Source organism: Suncus etruscus, chromosome 2, assembly GCF_024139225.1.
Source record: "Suncus etruscus isolate mSunEtr1 chromosome 2, mSunEtr1.pri.cur, whole genome shotgun sequence".
Classification (NCBI taxonomy): domain Eukaryota; kingdom Metazoa; phylum Chordata; class Mammalia; order Eulipotyphla; family Soricidae; genus Suncus; species Suncus etruscus.
The window spans coordinates 119,345,688-119,370,604 of record NC_064849.1 but is presented as its reverse complement, the minus strand read 5'-3'; the positions used below and the strand labels follow the sequence as shown (position 1 = coordinate 119,370,604).

The 24,917-nt window shown below is 37.5% G+C and overlaps 1 protein-coding gene, 1 long non-coding RNA gene, 1 other non-coding gene and 1 pseudogene across 6 annotated transcripts in view; 3 read left to right on the top strand and 1 right to left on the bottom strand.

The window, feature by feature from the left end:
* Nucleotides 1-24,917, top strand: part of LOC126001558 (uncharacterized) — a 998,123-nt gene that overhangs the window by 839,073 nt on the left and 134,133 nt on the right. The gene's annotated exons all lie outside the window — the stretch shown is intronic.
* The window catches only part of NDUFAF2 (NADH:ubiquinone oxidoreductase complex assembly factor 2), a 179,912-nt gene that overhangs the window by 100,963 nt on the left and 54,032 nt on the right, over nt 1-24,917 (bottom strand). The gene's annotated exons all lie outside the window — the stretch shown is intronic.
* Nucleotides 20,797-21,006, top strand: LOC126002963 (small nucleolar RNA U3). Its single transcript, XR_007493533.1, has one exon. It is a non-coding gene; the product is annotated as a small nucleolar RNA U3 (small nucleolar RNA).
* LOC126002185 (uncharacterized) lies at nt 21,084-21,181 on the top strand (annotated as a pseudogene).

Here is a 24,917-nt window from a genome sequence, read left to right as displayed (position 1 = left end):
GTCTTCTTCTTTTCTATAAAAACTTTGTCAAATGTTCAGAAAAGCAAAGTTCAAGTTCTGGTTCCTTTTGATTGCCTGCCCTAACAATACAGGAGCATGGTAAACTTGTCCTTTTCTGAAAAACAACACTTCCACTTCCTCTAATGCTCCATGTGGCATTCAGTCACTGTGTGAACACAAGTCTTGTGGAGATTTGTCTTTGAGTTCAGTTTTTGTTTGTGGTTTCTCCTCTCTTATTAGAGATCAAGGTCTTTGAAGTCATACTTTATGTATATGTCCACTGGATTCAGAGCTTTACAATAGATAGGTCTTCACAAATATTTATAAAAAAAAATTAAAAGAAAAATCTTAAGATTATATTCTCTTTGCCCCTCCAGATCTGGTTCCTTCACTTTGCTGCACTCTGCCCCAAAAAACTAACCTGTATATGGATTACAGCAACAGGTTTTCTAGCCCTCTGGCTCCCACTGGGACTCAGATAAAAGGGAATACCAACAGAAGACAAGAGGTGCTGAATCAGGTTAAAGAGTTTAATTTTGTTGGTTTGTGTAGTTTAAGATCAAACAGGCTGGACCTTTCCCCTACTCCAAACCACAACTACTTACACATAACTTTTCTTCCCCTTTCAAGCCTGAAAATGAAAATGGTAGACAGCTTATGGTTAGCCTTCCACTATTGCTTTTGTAGTTTCCTATACCCTGTGGTTTCCTTCCCAGATCCTGCTCACACCTTTACAACTTCTCTTTTTACCTAATTTGAATGTGCCATCTGTTTCTTTCCTTAATCCTAACTGGGTACAGATGGTAGATACAAATTGTCTGTTTTTAAAAATACTTATTAGACTCATAATACATAGGCAATGAATTTTGGAGAATTTAAAACTGAAAGTCTAGTCTACAATGAATTCTGCTTCTAAGACACTGGAGAGAAGAAACAATTCTTAGTCTCGCATCTACCCCTGAACCCAGAAAAGACTTATGTATAATATTTGTAATAAAAATCATCAAACTGAATCAATATCTGTGACTGAGATATTTAGTGCTTACCAAATATGCATGAGCTTAACCACGTTTTCTGGTCTGTTCTATTGCTAAATGGGGATGAGAGAACTGATTGGGTTAAGGCCAGTGGAATATGGATACATACCTTTTCCAAGCCTAGTACCTGAAATCATTCCAAATGGGCCTTTAAGCTCTCTTCTCCCTCTATGAATATTGGTTTTTCAAGTGAAAATAAATATTAGTTCCCTGATTAATAAATGTTTATGCTGTACCACTGATCTTTGTAATTTATTATTTAATAGTACATAGTTGAAATATTCCCTAGATTTTCATTTAATCTAATATGATTTAATTGCTATTTAGTTATTACACATTTCTTAAAATAGTTTGCTATTTCAAAATACTGTAAGACTAATTATATGCTCTTAAAAAAATCAAAGCTTCTTAAACTTTTTCCACTAACAAACTAGTCACCCAAGACATTTTCTGCAAATCCAATAAATATAAAAAATAAGCAAACAAACCATTTAATTATACAAATAATAGGTCATGAAAAATTATTTTAAAACAAATTTCTTAAATATTTACATAACTCTTCATAGAGCTGTGACACACAGAATCTACAATCTAGAAGCCTAGAGCAGAATATCTAGAAATAGCACATTGGGTTCAGCATTTGCCTTGCATGCAACAGACCCCAGTCTAATCCCGGTGCTGCATATAGTCCCTAAATACTGCCAAGAAAGACTCCTAAGCATAGAACCAGGAGTAAGCCCTGAGCACTATCTGTGGCCCAAAAGCAAACCAAAGAAGTTAAACTCTAGAATATACAATGACTAAAAATATTTTCCTATGTTTTAATGATTTGAGTAAATTTACTTGGCTTTGTGTTCCTTGAAATAGTTTGAACATAATATTTTATTGAATTTTTTTGACAATACATATCGGATCCACTATCTTTTCTAAGACAATTCTTTTAGCTATACTTTTTTTCTGTGTATTTGTCTTTCTCAAATCCTACTTTAGCAAACTTTCCATCTTCTTTTATTAGTTTCATTAACATAGAGAAGCTGCCAGCAATTGTGTAACTGTCTGTTTTCCTTAAATAAACACTTAGGCTTTCTTTTTCCTGTATAAATACTAAAAAAAGTATATAAAATTTTCAATACTTGGGGCCAGAGAGGTGGCGCTAGAGGTAAGGTGCCTGCCTTGCAAGCGCTAGCCAAGGAAGGAACGTGGTTCGATTCCCTGGCGTCACATATGGTCCCCCCAAGCCAGGGGCGATTTCTGAGCGCTTAGCCAGGAGTAACCCCTGAGCATCAAATGGGTGTGGCCCAAAAAAAACAAAAAAAATTTCAATATATATATATAATATATTCAAACATATATATATATATATATATATATATATATATATACACACACACACACACACACACATACACACGCACTGTTACTCTATTTACAAATATCACGGATCATTCAATTTAAAAAAAACTAACAATTCTATGTTAAAAATGAAACCTAGGAACTAAATAGATAATACAGGGGTTAAGCAGAGCTTGGGAAGAGAACAGAGAAGGAAAGAAATCCAGGTGGAAAAAGATGAGAAAGGGAAGTAATAAGGTAACAATGGGGATCTAGGCTTTGGTTATATTGGAGATGTGAGGGAGTGGTACCACTATACATACAAAGCACAGCCTCAACAACTCTGAAACATGAGATCTAAGCTAAGATCACTGAAATGTAATGTGTCTGCCAAGGTGGGCAGGCAGAGAGTAGAAGTGGAGCACTGACAATGGGAATTGGCACTGTGGTAGGATTAATGTTGAAATATTATATGCTTAAAACTCAACTATCAATAATGTTGTAAACTATGCTTCTTTAATTAAATAACGAGATTTTTTATTTAAGTACAGAGGGTTAAGGTGCTCTCATACAACCAAACTGGGATCAAGTCCAGCAGTGTTTATTTTCTCCCAAGCTCTGCTAGAAGTGATCTCTGAGCACAGAACCAAAAGAAAATGCTGAGTACAACCAAAGGTCTTCTAAAATCTAAGCAACAAACAAAAACCAATTAAACCTATACTATAAAAAAATCAAGACTATTCAATAATATGAACATTTTCAATGATATGTAACAAAATCCATAATTGAAATGATGCCTTTAGTGTAATGTTCATTTGATCAACTCAATTTTATAACAGCAAGATAATACAGCAAAAGTCATATCCATATCTTCATATAACTAAGGTTCAAAACACTATATAAACCCAATTTTTCAAAAGTTATATATAAAGACATGATTATTTGGTGAGAGAAAAAAGTGTCACCATACCCAGATTTCTTACATGAGTTTGAAGTAGTAATAAGCACAACAGGTTGTATAAGAATGACTGTAAAACATTTTAAGTTCAAATGGGAAGCCAGTGGAACTAACCAGAAAAGATAATGATATGGTAGAACAATCAGGGAAAGAAGCTAAAAAAATAGAGAAATAGCAAATCTAAGATGAAAAGTGATGATAGCTAAATAAGTGGGTGTTTGATAGCAGTATAGTCAGGGAAAATGTTAATGTTCTAGTTTAAGTAGTAAGTGCTTTTCCCTGTGTACAGGAAGGAGGACTTACTGCACCAGGTATGGTTGGGGGCTACTGTGGCTCTGTGCTGAGGAAGGAGGTGAAGTTCAGAAGATCAGGCAGTGCTGGAGATCAAACTGAGGTTTGCTAGCTTGCAAGGCAAGCACCTTAACCCGTTTTTGCTTTCAGACAAAATTATTTGTCCTTTCAATACAAAAAACTTCAACAGTGAGCTAGGAAATTAGAACCAGTCTTCTAATATTCATACATTAAAGAATAAAGGGGAAATTTATTTATTTGTTTGATTTGTGACCATACCCAGAAATGCTCAAAGCTTACTCCTGGCTCTGCACTCACATATCACTTGTGGTGGGGCTTGGGATATAGATCATATGAAATGCCTGAGGTTGATGATATGCAATACTACCTGCTATACTCTCTTTCCAGCTCCCAAAAAGACATTGAATAAAGAGAGGAAGAATGAGAAACCAGAAGAAAGCAATTGTTAAAAAAATTACATCTCTTATGAGATTACATTTATAAGACTTAATAAAATAGGTTGCAACATTTCACATTTTTTTAAATGCTAAGAAACAGAATAGATAAAAAATTTTAAAAAAATTAGTGGGAGGACAGAGAGATAGCACAGCAGTAGGGTGTGCTATCTTGCATGCAGCCAACCCAGGACAGGTGATAGTTTGATTCCTGGCATCTTATATGGTCCCCCGAACCTGCCAGGAGCGATTTCTTAGCACAGAGCCAGGAGTACCCCCTGAATGTCACTGGGTGACAAAAACAAAATAGTGGAAATACCACCAGCCCCCCTTTGTTATCTTTTTCTTTCTTTTAAATTTATGTTTATAGCTTCTAGGCAGAGACTCCCACCCATTTTCTTTCTTTTTTTGTTGTTTTGTTTTTTAACAGAACCACAGAAAATGAATAATCTTCTTCCGCATCATATTTCTATACCTAGGAAGAATTTGTAGGAACAAATTGGAAAAAAACAAAGTGGATGGTATCGGGGCAAAGCAGTCTCATGAGCATTGAATGGAATTAAAAAACAACCAAACCTAAATACCCAACCCAAAGTCAATGACAATAGAATCAAGAAATCCAAACTACAACAAGCTATACACAAGAGACCTGTTCCACTAGCAGTCCAGGAGGCTAGGGGTGGAGGTATGGAATGCATGCTGGGAACAGTGGCAAAGGGAGGTAAACACTGGTGGTGGGAATTACCCTAATTCACTGTCACTATGTACTTTAAATATACCTGTGGAAGACTTGTAATTCAAAAATAAACTTTAAAAAATTAGTGAAGGGGCCAGAGAGATAGCACAGCAGTAGGGCGTTTGCCAATTCAGGACAAACAATGGTTCGAATCCAGCATCCCACATGGTCCCCCATGCTTGCCAGGAGTAACCCCTGAGCATTATTGGGTATAACCCAAAAACCACACGCAAAAAAATTAGTGAAAATGTAATTAATGATTTAAATATAAAAATGAAAGAAGGTTCTGAGAGACAGTACAGCAGGTAGGGCATTTGTCTTGTACATGGCTGACCTGGGTTCGACCCCAGCATCTTATAGATTCCCCTGAGCACCATCAGGCATAATTCCTAAAGGCACAATCAGTAGTAAATCCTAAACATCACTGGGTGTGGTCTAAAAAACAAACAAACAAAAAAAGTAAAAGAGCTGAAATATGGAGGAAAAGTTGGTCTACACTAAAAGGCTAGAGATTCAACAAAGGATCTAAGAACTGAAGTCTACTGCTAATTAAAGAACTGAATTTTACTCAAAATCTGTTTCTAAACCACTCCATGAATCTTTATCAAACAGTAGAGGAACATCATATATTTTGTAACTAAAGTAAAATGATGATGAGGGTCAAAGATATAATATAGTGGGTAGGGCACTTGCCTTGTACACAGCTGATCTGGGTCTGATTCTTGACATGTCATATAATTCCTTGGGTCTTTCCAGGGCAGGTGAATGAGCACAGAGCAGGGAGGAATCCCTGATAACAGCTAGGTGTGCCCCCACCTGATTTATTTTTAAGATAGAGAGAGGGCCAGGATCAAGATAGCAGAATAGAGAAAATCTGTTCTGACATGTTCCTGTGATCACATAATAGCTAAAATACACCAAAATCTGATTCAAACAATATAGAAACTGATGTGGACATGTGTGAACAGAGGTTCCACAACAATAAATAACATGCCTCCAGGAAAATAGGGGGCAGTGGGGTGTTCCTCATTGCAAAAGAGACCACATTGCAGGAAAATAAGCTGCAATCAAATTTTAACATGATTTATGCTGCAGTATCTGGTATTGTAGGTTCTACCCAACACCCAGAATCCCAATCCTGTAAGTCAGCAAAATGAAGAAAATCTTCCCCGAGAAGCCATACTTTGAGAGACTCGGTGCAGTGAGTTCAGAAAAGTTTAAGGAAAAGTAGAGATTGAGATCTAGTTCCTACAAGTTTGTAAACTGGGTTACTTGTCCTGGGATTGAAAGCACTAATACTAGTATGAAAAGTGACCAACCCATAAAGGAAGAAATCTCAGTTCTTCTACTTTACACATCTGAAACCTGTTTTTAAGTGGGGGTATAGATGTGAATACATATCATTTTGGTGAATTGTAGCAACTTTGTTGATAGCAGTGCTGGCAGATGTCTTCGTGCAGGGGTGGCGAACAAGCGGCTCTCGAGCCACATGCGGCTCCCGGCCAAAATGAATGCAGCTCTTTGCTTCTTATGTGTTTAATATATTATTGTTAAAATTAGATGCTTTTGTGTGAGTGTTTGTTTTGGCAGGTCACTGCGTGGTGTGGCTCTCTGACTCTCACAGTTTAAAATTTTGGCTCTTTGTGTCGAACCTGTTCGTCACCCCTGTCTTAGTGGAGCTCATTTTCCTTATTGTTCAATCCAGAGGACAAGAACTCCATCCACCCCTGGTAACCTAGTACTATGGCCCAAGAGACAGTTATCAGGAGGGCTCAAGTTTGGAGGATAAACAAACATGGTCCCTACCAACTTCACCTGACTGCTTACAAAAAACTACATCCCTATAGTGAGCAACCCCTGGACCTCCCAAAATAAACTGTGTGGATCCCCACTAGTAAAGGGACCTCACCATGCCCTACACCACAGCCAATCAGCTTCCTGCCACTCCTGGAGTTGTGCTCAGTCACTGGCTGGTCCTGTGGCTCTAATCTCCTTCCAGACCTGTCCTGGCATAAATTTTTCAGGTACTACACAGGAATGCATGACCATGGAACCTTAAGTGCCTGCCATTAACCTGAGAGCATGGTCTCAAGCTGCACATATAATGTTAATACCAAATATGCTGCCGAAATCTGTGTAACTGCGCCCCTCCTCCCACACAGATACCCAAGCCGTTTCAACTTTGATGCTGCGGTCATTGTCAGGCACTTGTGTTGGTAAATCCCCAGCTGCTGACCAGCCCCACTTGAATGTGCCACAGCGAATGCCAAGCACTTGTGACCACAGCTCTGCAGCTGTTGGCAGGCACTTAGATCTGTAAATAACTGGTTGTCGCCAGGGCTACTCAACCTCAGAGTCACAGTCCCTGCCAATCACTCATTACCAGAAAACCCTGGCTCCATCCCAGGTTTTAGTGGCACACCAGCCATAATGAGAGGACAGAGGAATTCACACTAATGGACCAACACAAATTCCTGGGAAGGATTTATAATCCGGTGGAGTTCTATAAACAAATTGAAGAAGAATTTACAGCAAAGCAACAGTTATTACCTATGGTCACTGAAATGATATCAGTGGAAGGTTGCGTCAACAAAAACAGGCAGTAAAGGAAAAATCCAAACATCAACCATAGAGTAAAACAATACAATATCAAAACTGAAAAACATAACAGTCTCAACAGCAGAATAAAAAAAATATGAAAATGCAAACAAATGATAAACTGAAAGAAAGGGTAGTGGGATCCATTCCCAAAGTTCAGAATAAAGAAAAGGGCATTTTAGAAGTTGAAAATAACAGGACAGAACATGAAAGAACATTAAGAGAGAATATTTGCAGGGTCCCAGAAGAAAGAAATACATTATTTAAATAAAAAATTGTTTAGAAATCCCCTAAAGTGAGGAAGGAAACAAGACACCCAGATCCAGGAGGATCAAAAAGTTCCCCCCAAGAATGTTGTCTAGCTCAACCATTATGGAAAGCGATATGGAGATTGCTCCAAAACCTGGAAATTGAGCTCCCTTATGATCCAGCTATACCACTCCTAGGGATATACCCTACCGCGATGGCGAACCAATGGCACGTGTGCCAGCAGTGGCACATGAAGGCCTTGCAGCTGGCACCTGGGAAGGTCCACAATTAAGATATGCAGCACAAAAATACAATACAAAAATCCCTTCCTCACACCTATATTCATTGCAGTGCTATTTACAATAGCAAGACTCTGGAAACAACTAAGATACCTTTCAACAGATGAATGGCTAAAGAAACTGTGGTACATATATACAATGGAATATTGTGCAGTCATCAGGAGAGATGAAGTCATGAAATTTTCCTATACATAGATGCACATGGAATCTATTATGCTGAGTGAAATAAGCCAGAAGGAGAGAGATAGACACAGAATAGTCCCACTCATCTATGGGTTTTAAGAAAAATAAAAGACATTTTTGCAATATTTCTCAGAGACAAAAGAGAGGAGGGCTGGAAGGTCCAGCTCATGACATGAAGGTCACCACAGAGTGATGAGTGCAGTCAGAGAAATAACTATATCGAGAACTATCATAACAAAGTGAATGAATGATGGAAGTAGAAAGCCCATCTAAAGTACAGGCGGGGATGTGGTAGGGAGGAGGGAGATTCAGGACATCGGTGATGGGAATGCTGCACTGGTGAAGGGGGGTGTTCTTTACTTGACTGAAACCCAAGTACAATCATATTTGTAGCCAAGGTGTTTAAATAAAGATATTAAAAAAAAGTTCCCCCCAAAATGAGGCCAATCTGAGTCACACTAGGAAATATGACAATTAAAACAGCAAATGGTAAAGTTAAAGAGAATCTAAAAGTAGAAAAGAGTATCAGAAGGCCACATGTAAAGAAACTCCATAAAACCATCAGATTTCTGTACAGAAACTCCAAATTAGAAAAAATCGGCATGACTTGTCACACACCACCAGGAGAGAGTGCTGTGCACAGAGCCAGAAAAGGCCTCTGAACACAGCAAGTATGTCCTCCTCGCCTGCAGTCAGAGAAAAAGGAAGAAAAAATTACCTTTGTCTTTTGTGACAATATGAGTGAACTGGATGGGCCATACAAAATGGAAAAAAAAATGAAGAGAGAGGAAGACAAATGTTAGGTAATATCATTCATTTGTGGAATAAAAATAAAAATACAAAGCAAAAAGGGAAAAGAGCAACCTTTTCCCCAGAACACATATGAGGTTATTGAAGGGAGAGAAGAGAGGACTTAGAAGGACAAAAAAGATCCCATGGTTATTTATAGAGGGGAGCTCAGAGAGCATACCCAGTGATGCTAAGGGTTTACTCCTGGCTCTGCAGTCAGGAATTACTTCTGGAGATGTTAGGGGACCATCTGGGATGCTGCAGATAGATTCCAGATCATCACATGCAAGACCAACATCCTACTTGCTGTACTATCAGTAAGGCCCTAAATGGGGGTCCAATGGGCAGTGGAAGAATTAGTATTTTTGATTAAAAAATATACTTAAAGAGGTCAGAAACTGTACCCTCTAAAACATAGATTTATATGGCTTATAACCTGTAAGAAAGTTACCTCAAAAAAGCATTTAAGGGCTGGAGTGATAGCACAGTGGTAGGGCATTTGCCTTGCACACAGCTGATGTAGGACAGGCCCAGGTTCGATCCCTGGCATCCCTTTTTGGTCCCTGAGCCTGCCAAGAGTGATTTCTGAGCATAGAGCCAGGAGTAACCCCTGAGTGCCTCTGGGTGTAGCCTAAAAATAAAAACAAACAAACAAAGCATTTAAACAAAATAGAACACATGAAAAACTGGGAACAGAAAGCAAAATAGAATTAGCTTCTTGGTACCATACAACTAAAGATGATGATTATGAAAAGTTGATGAGGTTCCCTACATTGTCATTTCCACTCTACCTTAGTCTAAACTCTTCACAGTGGTGAAGGCTGAATAATCATAGACACCAGCCACTTGAAGGCATGAAATCTGTCAACCAGGGTTTAATTAGGATCAATTTTCTCTTTCCTCTGGGGTCCAGTCGCTAATGCAGACTACTTCTTTGGTTACTCAGACTTGTGCTAAGTAACCATATATCCCAGTATCCATGAAGAATAAAGGCAGAAATTAGGTACATGATAAGTATAAACTTGTAGAATGATTGACTCTGTGAAAACTAAACCGGGCTAGGTGATAACAAGGGGACATTCTAAAATGGAAAATCCGATTAAATCATTTTGTTTACACTTAAAGTCTTAAAATGGGAACACACTTTATCTATTATTATAACAAACAGCTTGGCAAATGACAAACAGCTTTGCACCTTGCCTGACCTGTTCACTGGTTCACATCACAAACTATACGAAGACAGTTATCCAGGAAAGTGTCAACAATGGTGCTTCAAAAATTCTCATGAAAATAGGCCTGGAATATGTATGTGATTTCAGTGCCAGGAAATAAATACATACTATGAGTCCATAATATGACAAATTTAAGAATTGTGTCCTGATCCTTGTAATGTACAATGCTAAAAAACGCTTACATGAATTACAAAAGAAATCCATGCATTTTTTTTTAAAGAGTATGCTTGACCTTTTAGGTAACATTTTTTAAATGTAATAAAAACTTGATTTGCTGCATTGATGCAAAAAATTAATAAGCACAAAGAACACATTACTTAGCAATAAAAAAAGTCCTGTACATTCAGTTTGGAGAGCAAGTATTTACATGCTATGTTTATATGTGTGTGTAGATCAGAGTAGGTCAAGACAAATACTTAAACATGTATTAAAGGGGCTGGAGAGATAGCATGGAGGTAAAGCGTTTGCCTTTCATGCAAGAGGTCATCGGTTCGAATCCCAGCGTCCCATATGGTCCCCTGTGCCTGCCAGGAGCAATTTCTGAGCATGGAGCCAGGAGTAACCCCTGAGCACTGCCGGGTGTGACCCAAAAACCACACACACACACACACACAAAAAAGGGGGGCTGGAGAAAAGACAGTATGGTGGTTTGCATGTGATTGACCTAGGTTCAATACTTTGCACCCCAGATAGGGGCACAGGTATAGAAACCCCCAATTTTTTTTTCAAAATCATGTATGGTAAGATTGCTAAGATACAATCTGTGCACTGATCCACAAAATCACAGCAATGTTCCATTGTTCTAAAGTGAATGCAAACTACACCTATCAGAGAGAGACTAGACAGAGGTAATACATAAAATATAATACAAAGCCAACAAGCCAGCACTAGTTGTAAAGTTGGAGAAAATGAGATACCTACATTCCTCATGAAAAATATGGATTATTAAGACCTGTTTGAAAATTACTCTTATGTAATATGTATTACTAAAATCTGTAAATATCTTCTGCCATAGCAACCTCATTTTTGGGAATTTATATTAAGAGATGTAAAAGCATGAGAAAGGGTATTTGTCCAGGATATTTACTGGAGCATTTTCATAACAGTAATAAAAAATGAGGGCTGGAGAAATAGTGTAGAGTGTAGGGCACTTGCCTTTCACATGCCTGGCCCAGGTTCAACCCTCAGTACTCCAAACAGCAGTAGGAGTGATCTATGAGCATGGAATTAGGAGTAAGACCTACACAACCAGATGTGCTCCCCAAATATTAAAAAAAAAATTTAGGGCTGGAGAGATAGCACAGCAGTAGGGCGTTTGCCTTTCAAGTGGCTGACCCAGGACCAATGGTGGTTCGAACTCTGGGATCCCATATGGTCCCTCCCTCATGCCTGCAGGAGTGATTTCTGAGTACAGAGCCAGGAGTAACCCCTGAGGGCAGCCGGGTGTGGCCCCAAAACAAAACAAAAAAAAAAAAGTTTAAAGGCAAGCAACTCAGAACATAGTCACTATCTTAATAAAATTTTAAATAAAATTTTATATCCATATTTAAAATACCTGTATATGCAATATAACTATTTTAACAGTCTCTACCTTCAAACCTAAATGATAATTGTGATTTAGTGGTGAAAAAGAAACTAAATAAAAAGTAAATAAAATGATTCCCTTCTTGTAAAAAGTAAATACTACTTCCAAAAAAATCTTACTTGTATATATCTGCATACAGGTGTACAAACTGTACAAACAAAATAGGGAAAAGCTATAGGCACTGTGGCAACAAATTCTAGACTATTGAGTGTGACTTGATTGGGATTAAATGGAAAATAAACACCATACAGCAAAATCAAATAGAAAAATATTCATATATCTAAAATAAATAGAATATAGGTAGAATGTCATTGAACTATACATTTTATAGAGTATATTATAGAGTAATATATCACATAGTACATATTCTATATAAGGAAATTGAAAATATATAGAATTTCCTGAGGTTTTTGCAAATGATATATTTATAGAACTTTCTATCTAGTCATCTCTTTCACATCCTGTCATAAACTAGTCTCCTACCTTGCTTGCAGTTTTTAATATTTCCACATGAAATTATATCAAATACTCATTTAAATATTGTTTATCTCTCCCACTAAAAGTGGAAAGAGAGGTGTGTGTGTGTGTGTGTGTGTGTGTGTGTGTGTGTGTGTGTGTGTGTGTGTGTAGCAAGAAAATATTTACTGAAGCTTTTTTACAAAGCTGTGAGGGGAGGGAGAGGGAGAAATACATGTTCAAGAGATAACACAAGCTGCACCAGAAATAGACTGGAAATAGGTGAGCAAAAGGAGCAGAGAGACAGGGCCGGGATCAATAGCACAGTAGGTAGGGCATTTACCTTGAACAGAGCCGACCTGGGTTCGATCTCAAATGGTTCCCCTATTATGCCAGGAGTAATTCTGGAGCACAGAGCCAGGAGTAACCCCAAGCATCACCGGGTGTGGCCCCAAAACAAAACAAAACAAAACAAAACAAAAAAGAAAAGGAACTGACCAGCAAACAAGATATGCCTTCAAGGGATTACACAGTCAAGAAGAGCAGGTCTTTTTTGCTATCGGTATTTTTGTTTGTTTGTTTGTCTGTTTTTGGATCTCACCCGGCAGTGCTCAGGGGGTTACTCCTGGCTCTAAGCTCAGAAATCGCACCTGGCAGACTTGGGGGACCATATGGGATGCTGGTATTCTAATTACCATCCTTCTGTATGCAAGACAAATGCCTTACCTCCATACTATCTCTTTGGCCCCTCTATCGGTATTGTTTAACATTGTGTCCCCACTCTTAAAATTGTCTCACACATAGGTCTCAGTCAATTAATATTTGTTGGATAAAGGAAAATAAATTATATCTAATATATAAAAACTAAGAATACACATGAGCAGAAAAAATATAAAAAAATAGATTGATTCTATTTATTGGGCAACAGATTTGACAGCAACTTAAGATAAAGAAAAGCACAGTTTTAATAAACAGTAAATGCTAACACTCATATACCTGGAATCTTGAAAATAGTAAATTGTCAAAAGGGTTATATAGAGAGGGACAGAAAGGGGAGACTGTTTAGACTTAATGAGAAAATATATATGTCTTGAAGAAAAAGCCTAAATGCAACATTTCTCTCAAAACAGTTCACTTTGGTTTTCAAACTAATGAATGCAATATATATATATATATATATATATATACATATACATACATATATATATGAAAGATTCTGATATTAACACATAGAAATAGGACATTGCAAATGATGTTTATCATAACAAGCATTCAGAAGCTACATCAGAATAAATACACACTTGCCATTTAATCTGAAGATGCTTATTTAACACCCAATGCAAACTCTAAAACTGGAAAAAGCTTCAGAGTTTCAAGTTTGTATTTTAAACGTAAGTAACTGTCATCAACATATACTGCACTTCTCAAATTATAACAGTTTACAGTGGGGCTATATTAGATGCTCTCAAATATAATTACATACAACAAAACTAAGGGAATACTATCTAAACTTTGTACCTCATTATATAACCTAATATATTAAGAAATAAAGACCAATGATTATATGTGTATAATCATTTAGGTAATATGCTCACTTGTGTTTAGGCTATACAAATTTAAATAAAATATGTATTTTCAGTTAAGATACTAAAATATTTTTCTCAGTATAGAAACTATTTTTACAAATAGTTGGATAATTATTTCAAGTAAAGCCTTTTGAGGACATCCCAATGAAAGCACACATGTCCACAAAGACAAAGAATGCTACAGGAACAATGAACACATTCTTAAGTCCCCTAGCTAGCTCACCTATGATCCATGATTATTTTTAAATCTCTTAAAATCTCTAAAAGACCATTCTAAAACCAAAGAAAGTGCTTTGTTAATTTTTCATAAACACACACACATTTAAAATAAGAAATAATTTTCTTGAAAGGGCAACTTGTTTTCTCTGAGTTTTACTTGACTGATAACTATATATATAAATATTTCTTGTTATTTAAAATAAATGAGTAGTTTTCTCAAAAAGTGAACTGTAATTTACTTACAACACCAGGAAATGATTTTCAATGTCATAGAAAAATAAGATTGTATTATTTTCCTATAAAACTCATCTACCTTCAGAGGTGTTTATAAAAAAAAAAAGCCCTATACAATAATACATCCTATAACTTCAGGAGCTACCTTAAATTTTCCTGTTTAAACTGTTTTTTAGATGCATGGTGCTTTTCCACATATGACTGAACACATATTTAGATATCAAATGTAGACATATTTAGTTAAAATCAATTAAACTGAGAAGTCCTTCCCTTCTGGCTGTCTATATTTTTCTTTAATCCTGGTCAGTGTAAACCCTTATTACCAGTAATTTGCCACTATAAGGCTGAGGAAAAATGCTAGCCTCACGATTTTTGTCATTTCTCCTCCCCCTCTTCCCTGCAGGCTGCTACTGTTGATGGCCTTTATGGAAATATAAATTCAATCAGCAGCTGCAAATTTCATGAGACGTCCATCTTCATGCTGAATTTCTAACTGAGTGTCAAAACAATCTGTGGATTTCTCCCTGATGAAACACACATTGAATTGTAAATTTCTGCAATTTCCTCATGTTTGAATTTCAGCTGCAGCAAAATAGTGCTAGCCCAGATATGCTGTCTATCAGACTGAAACAAATAATTTTCTTAGCCCTTCATACATCTAAGAGTTAAAATTTTTTAAACCATGAAATAAAATACTTCCTCCCAGATGAAACCACACAATTCTAAAAATATTATATATAATTAAAAAAAACGAGGATATAAATATATTTTGTATGTTTTTAAAGTTGTCCCCCTAAAGACTTACTTATTTTCTTTCTTCCCGTCTCACTCTTTTCTCCCTATCTCTCTCTTTCCCTTCCCCCTTCATTGCTTCCTTCCTCTTTCCCTCCCTGAATTTAACTCTAATACAAATCCTAAGTAAAACAATCTAATTTAAATCTCTTAGAATATATTCATCTTATTTTCATTTAGAAAATATTTCCTGAATACTTATTCTGTACAATCATATTTTTAGTGTTTTAGCCAATGATGAAGGAAAAAGTTAATATCTCAAAAGATCACTTTAAAATGATAAATATAATTAATAAACATTATTAAAATTAAAGGCATTAATATTGAATAAAGTTTCATTAATATTAACAAATAGACAATTCTTTTAACAAGGCAAACTGATATACTATATAAGGGCTTTCTTTTGGTATAAATTTATAGAACTGACAGATAAAATACTTTAAAAAATATATTACAGGGGACAGTGATAATACAGAGGGTAGGGTATTTGCCTTGCAAGAGCCCAGCCCTGGTTCATTTCAAACATCATTCAAGATTGAGAAGCAAAATAAAGACATTTTCAGACAAATGAAAACAGAAATTCATTCTGTTGAGCCTCATCAGGTGGAATTGCTGAGCACAGATCCAGTAGTAAAACTCTGAGAACCATTAAGATTGGCACAAAATAAAAATAAAAATAAAGCAAAACAAACAAAAAAACCCACTTACACATGCTAAATCATATCAATATCAGAGTATCATGTCTGTAATCAAAAAGCAGTATTATTTAGGAAAAGAACTCCAGAAAAATCCCATTCATAAACTTTAAGGGAAACAAAGAAGTCAATCAGGAATTTGAGACTTTGCTTAAGGGTGGGGGAATCACCAATAAGAACCAAAACACTCCGGCCCAGAGATAGCACAGCAGCATTTGCCTTGCAAGCAGCCGATCCAGGACCAAAGGTGGTTGGTTCGAATCCCGGTGTCCCATATGGTCCCCAGTGCCTCCCAGGAGCTATTTCTGAGCAGACAGCCAGGAGTAACCCCTGAGCATCGCCGGATGTGACCCAAGAAACCAAAAAAAAAAAAAAAAAAAAAAAAAAAAAAAAGAACCAAAACACTCTAGAGGAGCATAGCATGTATGTGAGGTACTCAACTTTACATCATTGCATGATGTAAGCATCATAAATGTTAAAATAATGTAAAATCTGAATGTAAGTATTTGCAGATTACAAAGACTTCCATGATACAGTCATAATTAAAAAATTACAATGTGAACAGTTGTGATAAGGGGAGACTTTTAATTTATAAATATAGTTTAAAAACCTGTAAACATATCGGAAAACCACTAAAATTATTTTAAATACTGCAAATTTTTTTACCTTTTATTTTTTATAATAATTTTTATTTTGACAAAAGTGGTCAAAATCATTCAAAGTAAAATTTTAGGTATATAGTGACATTGAATCAGGGGCATTCCCACTAACAATGTTGTCCTACCTATACCCCTGTTCCCAGCATACAACCCATACCCTCCTCCTTTGCCTCCTTTGGGATGCTAGTATAAGTGGTCCCCTCTGTGTCTAGCTACTGTAGATCGAGTATCGATCCTGTTGCTATTGGCTTTGAATTTGGTACCTAAGTCTGATCATTTTTTATTTATATTCAATGTTCAGATGACTGTTTGGTCTAGGTACCCTCCATTATTTCCCCCTCAGTTTGTGAGGCGGAACTAGATGGTTCAAGTTATGTGGTTCTATTTGAAGGAAAGAAGAAAAAAGGGGGTGGGGGCAAAAATCAAACAAGCAAAAAACGGGAGGAGTCCTTCTAGAGGCTATAAATATATTTAAGAGAAGAAAAGAAAAAAGGAAGAAAAACATAACAACAATACCAAAAAAAAAAAAAAAAAAGAAATCAAACTAAAAACCCGAAAAGTACCACAGCAATAAAGACAACAACCAAACAATAATCCCTGTCCCCCCCCAAATAGCACAAAAAGGTAAAACAAAACAAAAACAAAACAAATCAAAAAACAACAATAACAACTAAAAATTAATTTGCTTTTTTTTTTGCATAGGCACAGTAAATATTGGGGAGATTCAAAAAGGAATTCCCTTGGCCTAAGAGATTCAGAGTTTCTCTGCCATTGAAGAATACTGTCATGGGCATAACTCCAGGCTCCGTACCTGTTCTTTTACTCTCCCCTAGGTCCTTTTGTGGTTTCTGGAAATGATCCACTCAGTCATGGACGATAAGATCAGGCCTCTGTAACTAGAGATATTGGTATTTGCACAGGTCATAGGATGGAGCCTAGGATAAAGTCTTTCTTTACAGTTCTAGAAGTTCTGTTCCATTACTGTTGTTTTAATCAGTTCTGTAGTTGGTGGTCTTGGTTTTTGCCCCAGTCCTAGGACAAAACCTAGGATAGAGTCTTTAATTTTGTTTCCAGAAATTCTGCTCAATTGCAGTTGTCACAATTCCAGTTGTCTCTGGAATTAGAGATCTTGGTTGTTGTACAGATCATAGGTCAAAGCCTAGATGAGGGTCTTTTTTACTGGTCCCAGGGTAAGTTCTGCCCAGTCATGGTTGTCACAGTCAGTCTTTTGTAGTTAGTGATCTTGGCTTTTGCACAGATCAAAGGATGACATGTCTTCTGATTTCATCTTATCGTTAGGTGGTGAGGTAAGACAACCTGCTCTTAGATCAAGTTGTTGCCATTTCCTCATTGTCAGGATGTCATATCAAAACTGGTGTGTGTTGGTGTCACAGCAGAATTAAGAATGTCCCAGAGAGAGTTTGGTACCTGGAGCTGTTGCGGAGAACGTGTCAGTTCTGTGCCTGAGATTTAGGGTTCTGGGTTGGACGGTCACTGTCTAATCACATGGAGTTTAAGTTGGGACCACATGACATATGTTCAAAGTGGGAGGTACCCTTGTATTGTAAAATGTGTGAATTCTTATCCCTAGTAGATAAGAGCTTGTTTTTATATGTAAAATTTCCCTTTTTTTAGTATGCCTTTGCAAAAAAAAAAAATGGTGCTATATTATATTGTTGGTGCATTCGGGTGTGAGAGTGACAGGTACCATCCTCTCTGTGCCCTGGTTCTGACCTGAGCTTGTATCCCAGGCAAGACTTTTTCTTGTAGGTTTTTGTACCAAGAAGAACCAAAACAGGTGGAATTAAGGAAGAGAGAAAAAAAAAAAAAACAAACAAGACTAAACACACACATATATATGTATACAGTATATCTATATCTATATATCTATATATATCTATATATACACTCACATATATAAAATGGAAAAATAAATAAAAATGAGTTTCAAAAATTAAATAATAATCAGGCTTGAAAAATATGAGTTTAAAAGGAAAGTAAATAAGGGAACAAAGTGATACAGGAGACTATCTTACATTTGGATATAAACAGGTTAAGAGGAAGTATTCTGGAGGTCTTAAACTTATAATGAAAATACAGGCTTCCTCATTGTCTTTTTGGGATATTCTTGTGGGGGGTGGAATCCAGGACACATTTTCATCACACACCCTGGTCTTGTTGAGTTTGAGAAGTGCTTTGCGGCAGAAAGGGCTTGGGAAATGACTACAATTTTTAAAAAAGAAGGCCACTAAGATAAATACTGGCCAAGTAAGAAGAGAGCTAAAGAATTCTTTTAAGGACAAAGGAGAAACTTAATAATCACTGAAGAAAAAATATCCCAAGGAATGAGACAAATAAAAGCATGTATGAATAACAGATATTCTAGCAGAAAATGATAGAAAAAGGGGAAGATTCAATATTTGAAGAGATAATGGCTAACAATTTTCCATATGTGGTATTCACAGAAATACTTCCAAGAAGTTGGAACATCAGGATGAAAAATACCATGCCTATAATAAAATTTCAGAACATGCAAGACAAAGAAGGACCTTAGTAACAACAGGCAATTAAATTGAAAGTAAATTTCTAATAAACACAACAAATACTAGAGAAGAGAAATATCTCCAAAGAGCTGAGAAAATCAAGAATTCTCTACCCAGCTAAACCAACATTCAAGTTTGAGGAGCAAACTATGACATGTTTAGACAAGTGAAAACTGAAAATTCACTTTCCATTGATTCTCAAGAAAGCTGTACAAAAAAAAAAAAACAAAAAAAAAACCTAAGCCTAGCAAACAATAAAATACAAGTACAAAATATATGATAATATATTGGTAAACATATTAGTAAAGCTAAATTAGCATTGAGTCTTAATAACAAAACTGAAAAAATATCAAGAATATAATTTTATGAGTTAATGGATCTGCTCACTGGACCACAATCTCAGATATGATCAAATATTAACATACACATTTCTATGAAGACGAGATTAATATCTGAACTGTGTAATTTGAGCAAAGCTGAACACCTTTCCTAAAATAGGTAGTTCTAATCTGATTAGTTGAAGACTGTAACAATATACACTTCACCCAAACAAGAAGGAATTCAGTCAACATACTATTATTATTATTATTATTATTATTATTATTATTATTATTATTATTATTATTTGGTTTTTGGGCCACACCCTGTAACGCTCAGGGGTTACTTCTGGCTATATGCTCAGAAGTTGCTCCTGGCTTGGGGGACCGAACCGTGGTCCGTCCAAGGCTAGCTCAGGCAAGGCAGGCACCTTACCTCTAGCACCACTGCCCGGTCCCAACATACTATTAATTTTTATTGCTTTATTTAATCACTGTGGTAACAAAATTTTTCATTGTTGGATTTCAGTCATACAATGAACACCATCCTTCACCAGTGCATCATTCCTTCAGCAATTCCCTCCCTCCATCCCCTCACCTCTCCACCCCACCTTGCTCTAGGCAGGCAATTTGCTTCTCTCTCTTTTCTCTCCTCTCTCCTCTGCTCTCTCTCCCCCTTCTCTCTCCCTCCTTCTTCCTCCCTCCCCATCCTTTTATGATACTGTGCTTTGCTCTACTGTTAGAGGGATGCCTTGCCCATTACTTTCTCCCCTTTCGGTGCCAAGTTCTTTTCCAGAGCCGATTAGTTCCAACTATCATTGTCCTAGTCGACCCTTCTCTACTCTAGCTACAATCACCACTTTTCATGGGGAGTTTTCTACCTTCTACTGGACCTCCTGACCTTTGTCTCTATTGTCTCTGGGTATTATTACCATATTATCTCATGCTTTCCTTTTGTTGTTGTTGTTGTTGTTTTTGGGTCACACCCGGCAGTGCTCAGGGGTTACTCCTGTCTCTATGCTCAGAAATCGCTCCTGGCGGGCTAGGGGGACCATATGGGATGCTGGGCTTCAATTCAAACCACTGTCCTTCTGCATGCAAGGCAAATGCTTTACCTCCATGCTATCTTTCCGGACCCTCTTGCTTTCCTTTTATCCCACAAATGACTAAGATTATTTTATGCAACAGACTATTCTTGAACTCAAATTCTTCCCTGAGACTCCAGTTTTCCAGCCTCTCTTCCAATACCTTAAGATAAACCTTTCTCTCATTGGTGCTGTAGAACTCTGAATGATACACGGGTATTTTAAAAAATGCATTATTGTTATTTTTACTTTTGGTTATACGCAAGCCACAAGGGATCACACCTGATAGGGTTTAGGAGACCACATGGGGTGTTGAGAATGCAATCCGGGCCAGCCATGTGCAAAGCACACACACTTAAACCTGTACTGTCTCTTCAGCCCCAATTTATAAACGTAAATTAAAATGCTAGAATGCAATGAAAGTACAAAAGAGAATAATATTTTCAAACTTTAAATATTACTTTCCAAGACTATACTTTCAGCGATTATTTCTATAGTATGTGACTAGAGAAGTTTCTCTGATCGTGTAGAGCACCTGAAACAACGAGGAAGAGCCAGAGCATCCTCTCCTGAGCGTGAAGCCGGCTCTAGGTGTTGCTTCTGCGACTGTGGTTTTTGATGATTGTTCTCCCCTTCCTTTGGAAGGGGTAGAGGGAGAGGATGCAGTCTGAGTGGTAATATATATATAAAACTTTCTTTTTTAAGAAGTTCAAGAGAAAAGAAAAAAAGTTCAAGAGAGTGCTGGCTTCAGCAGCACATATACATTTACTAAAATTGGAACGATACAGAGAAGATTAGCATGGCCGCTGTGCAAGGATGACACGCAAATTCGTGAAGTGCTCCATAGTTTTGAAATTAAATAAAAAAAAAAAAAAAGAAGTTCAAGAGAGGGCCCGGAGAGATAGCACAGCGGCGTTTGCCTTGCAAGCAGCCGATCCAGGATCAAAGGTGGTTGGTTCGAATCCCGGCGTCCCATATGGTCCCCCGTGTCTGCCAGGAGCTATTTCTGAGCAGATAGCCAGGAGTAACCCCTGAGCACCACTGGGTGTGGCCCAAAAACCAAAAAAAAAAAAAAAAAAAAAAAAAAAAAAAAGAAGTTCAAGAGAGTAGCCAGAGCAGTAGAACAGTAGGTAGGGTGTTTGCCTGACATACAGCCAACCCACGATCTATATCCGGCATCCTATATGGTCCCTAGAGCATCACCAGCAGGGATTTGTAAGTGCAGAGTCATGAGTAACCTCAGCACTTCTGGGTGTGGCCAAAAAAAACAAAATAAAAAAAAAATAAAAAAGTTCAATAGGGATATTTACTTTAGATGTTGTTGGATCAATCATGCATATTAGGGACCAGAGTAGTAAGCACATTTGGCTTGCATGTGGCCAACCCAGCACCCATATGATCCATAGCACCCAATATGATCCCTCAAAGCTGCCCTCTCCCTGAGTGAAGAGCCTGTAGTAATTCCTAAGCACAGTTGGGTGTAGCCTCCTAAAACAAAATAAATGAACAAAATGCTTGTTAAACATCAAATAGTAACACTATCACACAGAAATGAAGAGATAAACAAAAGCTAGACAACAAAAATATTAACCAAAATAATAATAATAAAGATGAAAGCAGTAAACAAATTTCAAAGGACCACTAATAACAAAAGGGAAACTAACTAGAAATATTAACTACTAACTAGAATTAGCACTCCAATATACATATTAGGTAAAAAATAAAACCAGAATTATAGCTAGAAGTGTACTAATCTGAGAATCCATAACATACCTTTCTTATTATCAATTAAAGAAATAAAATTGTTTAATATTTGGATGGTATTTGGTTTTGATTTTTTGGGGGGAGGGGTCACACCCAGTGGTGCCTGGAGGTTACTCCTGGTTCTGTGCTCTGTAATTATTTCTGCAGTGCTTCGGGGACCACATGGCATGCTGGAGATTGAACCTGGGGAAGCTACATGCAAAGTAAATGGCCTATTCACTGAACTATCATTCTGATTCCTAAGATAGTATATCATTTTTTTGGGGGGAGGGGGCACACCCAGTGACACTCATGGGTTACTGGATCAGCCGCATGCAAGGCAAATGCCCTGTCACTGTGCTATCACTCTGGCCCCTGTGGTATAGTATCTTAATAAATATCTTACATATAAAAACTAGATTATTAGGGCCGGGAAGGTGGCGCTGGAGATAAGGTGTCTGCCTTGTAAGCGCTACCAAGGAACGGACCGCGGTTCGATCCCCCGGCGTCCCATATGGTCCCCCCAAGCCAGGGGCGATTTCTGAGCACATAGCCAGGAGTAACCCCTGAGCGTCAAACGGGTGTGGCCCAAAAACCAAAAAAAAAAAAAAAAAACTAGATTATTAGATTACATATCAACAACTAGATACTTCATTTCTTTCTTTCTTTTTTTTTTTTTTTTGGTTTTTGGGTCACACCTGGCTGTGCTCAGGAGTTCCTCCTGGTTCTGCACTCAGAAATTGTTCCTGGCAGGCTTGGGGGACGATATGGGATGTCGGGATTTGAATCACCATCCCTCTGCAGGCAAGGCAAATGCCCTATCTCCGTGCCATCTCTCCAGCCCCTAGATACTTCATTTCTACTAATTATTTTCAAACACAATGGAATCTTAAATATTAACTATACTCGAGGTTAACTGCTTTGTGCAGAGAAAATGTTCTTCCATCCCCCAAAGATAATCCTGTATTAATCCATGAAACCAGTTCTATTATTTATTTATTTAGGCCACACCCGGTAACACACAGGGGTTACTCCCTGGCTATGTACTCAGAAATCACTCTTAGCTTGGGGGGCCATATGAGATGCCAGGGGATCGAACTGCAGTCCATCTTAGGCTAGTGCAGGCAAGGCAGACGCCTTACTGCTTACACCATCACACCGGCCCCTGAAACCTGTTCTATTTGATCATGCATAAAGGATTTCCTCTATGTCATTAAATTTAGGCCTATAGGTGGAGGAGATCATCCAGTTTAAATCAATAAATAACAAAAGTAGTAAAATGGAAGTCAGAGGACAGAAACAGTGCTTTGACAGTCAAAGATCTTCTGAAGATGGAGGAAGGGGTCACAAGGCAAGAAATGCTCCTGATCTCTACAAAGTGAAAAAGGCAATATAAATGGACTCTTTTCTAGAAACTCCAAAAGGAACATCTTGATATTAGCACAGAGATAGATTTGTTAGATTTGTAAGTCCTACCTTAAAAGAATATAAAGTAATCAAGTTTGTGTTGGTTTAAGCTTCTAAATTTGTGATAACTTGTTATGGCAGCAATGGGAAAGAAACAGTTTCATAATTTTGGGGGGGGGTTGGGTCACACCTGGCAGAACTCAGGAGTTATTCCTGGCTCTGCTCAGAAATCGCTCCTGGCAGGCTCGGGGGACCATATGGGATGCCGAGATTTGAACCACTCTCCTTCTGCATGCAAGGCAATCGCTCTACCTCCATGCTATCTCTCCGGCCCAGTTTCATAATATTTGAAATGAGAAATCAGTAATAGGGCCGGAGTAATCAGGAGTAATCCTGTGCATCACTAGGTGTGATGCAAAAACCAACCAACCAACCAAACAACCAACCAAACAAACAAACAAAAAGTAACACAGAGGCTCAACCAACCAGAACTAAACAACTGAGTAATTCCTGAGACATTGACTTGAGTGACACCATTGTGAGGATATTTAGTGAGTTCAAACAATGGCACCAGGTAGTCAGCAAAATAAGCAAGCACAAGAAAGTATCAGGGCTACAATGAGGAGACTATAAAGAGAAATAAAAAGTATGGTAAGTGATATTAAAAATAAACTCAATAGGGGCCGGAGAGATAGCATGGAGGTAAGGTGTTTGCCTTTCATGCAGGAGGTCATCGGTTCGAATCCCAGCTCTGAACAGTGCATTAAAAACATCTGCGCAGAATGGTTTCACTCATCTATGGGCTTTAAGAAAAATGAAGGACATTTTTAACAGTATCTCAGAGACAAGAGAGATGAGGGCTGGTAGGTGCAGCTCAGGACATGAAGCTCATCACATAGAGTGATGAGTGCAGTTGCAGAGATGACTACACTGAAAACTATCATAACAATGTGAATGAATGAGGGAAGTAGAAAGCCTGTCTCGAGTACAGGTGTAGGGTGGTGGGGAGGAGGGAGATCTGGGAAATTGGTGGTGGGAATGTTGCACCGGTGAAGGGGGGTATTCTTTACATGACTGTAATCATACAACTATAATCATGTTTGTAATCACGGTGTTTAAATAAAGATAAAAAAAAAAGAACTTCTGCGCAAATGATCAAGGAGCTCCAAGATGAGATGAAGGAAATCGCTAGAAAACAACAAATGGTAGAAAATAATCTGAATAGAATTGACATCATACAAATTAACTATGGTTGATTTTAAGAGGAACAATAAAAGATCATCAGAGGAGTCAGAGTGAGAGCACAGCAGGTAGGGCAATTTCCCTGTATGTGGACAACCTGGGTTCAATTCCTGAGTGCAGAGTCAGGCGTAAGCCTGGTATGACCCCCAAACAAAATAAAAAAATACCTAACAAAAGAACGAAAGGCAAATTTAA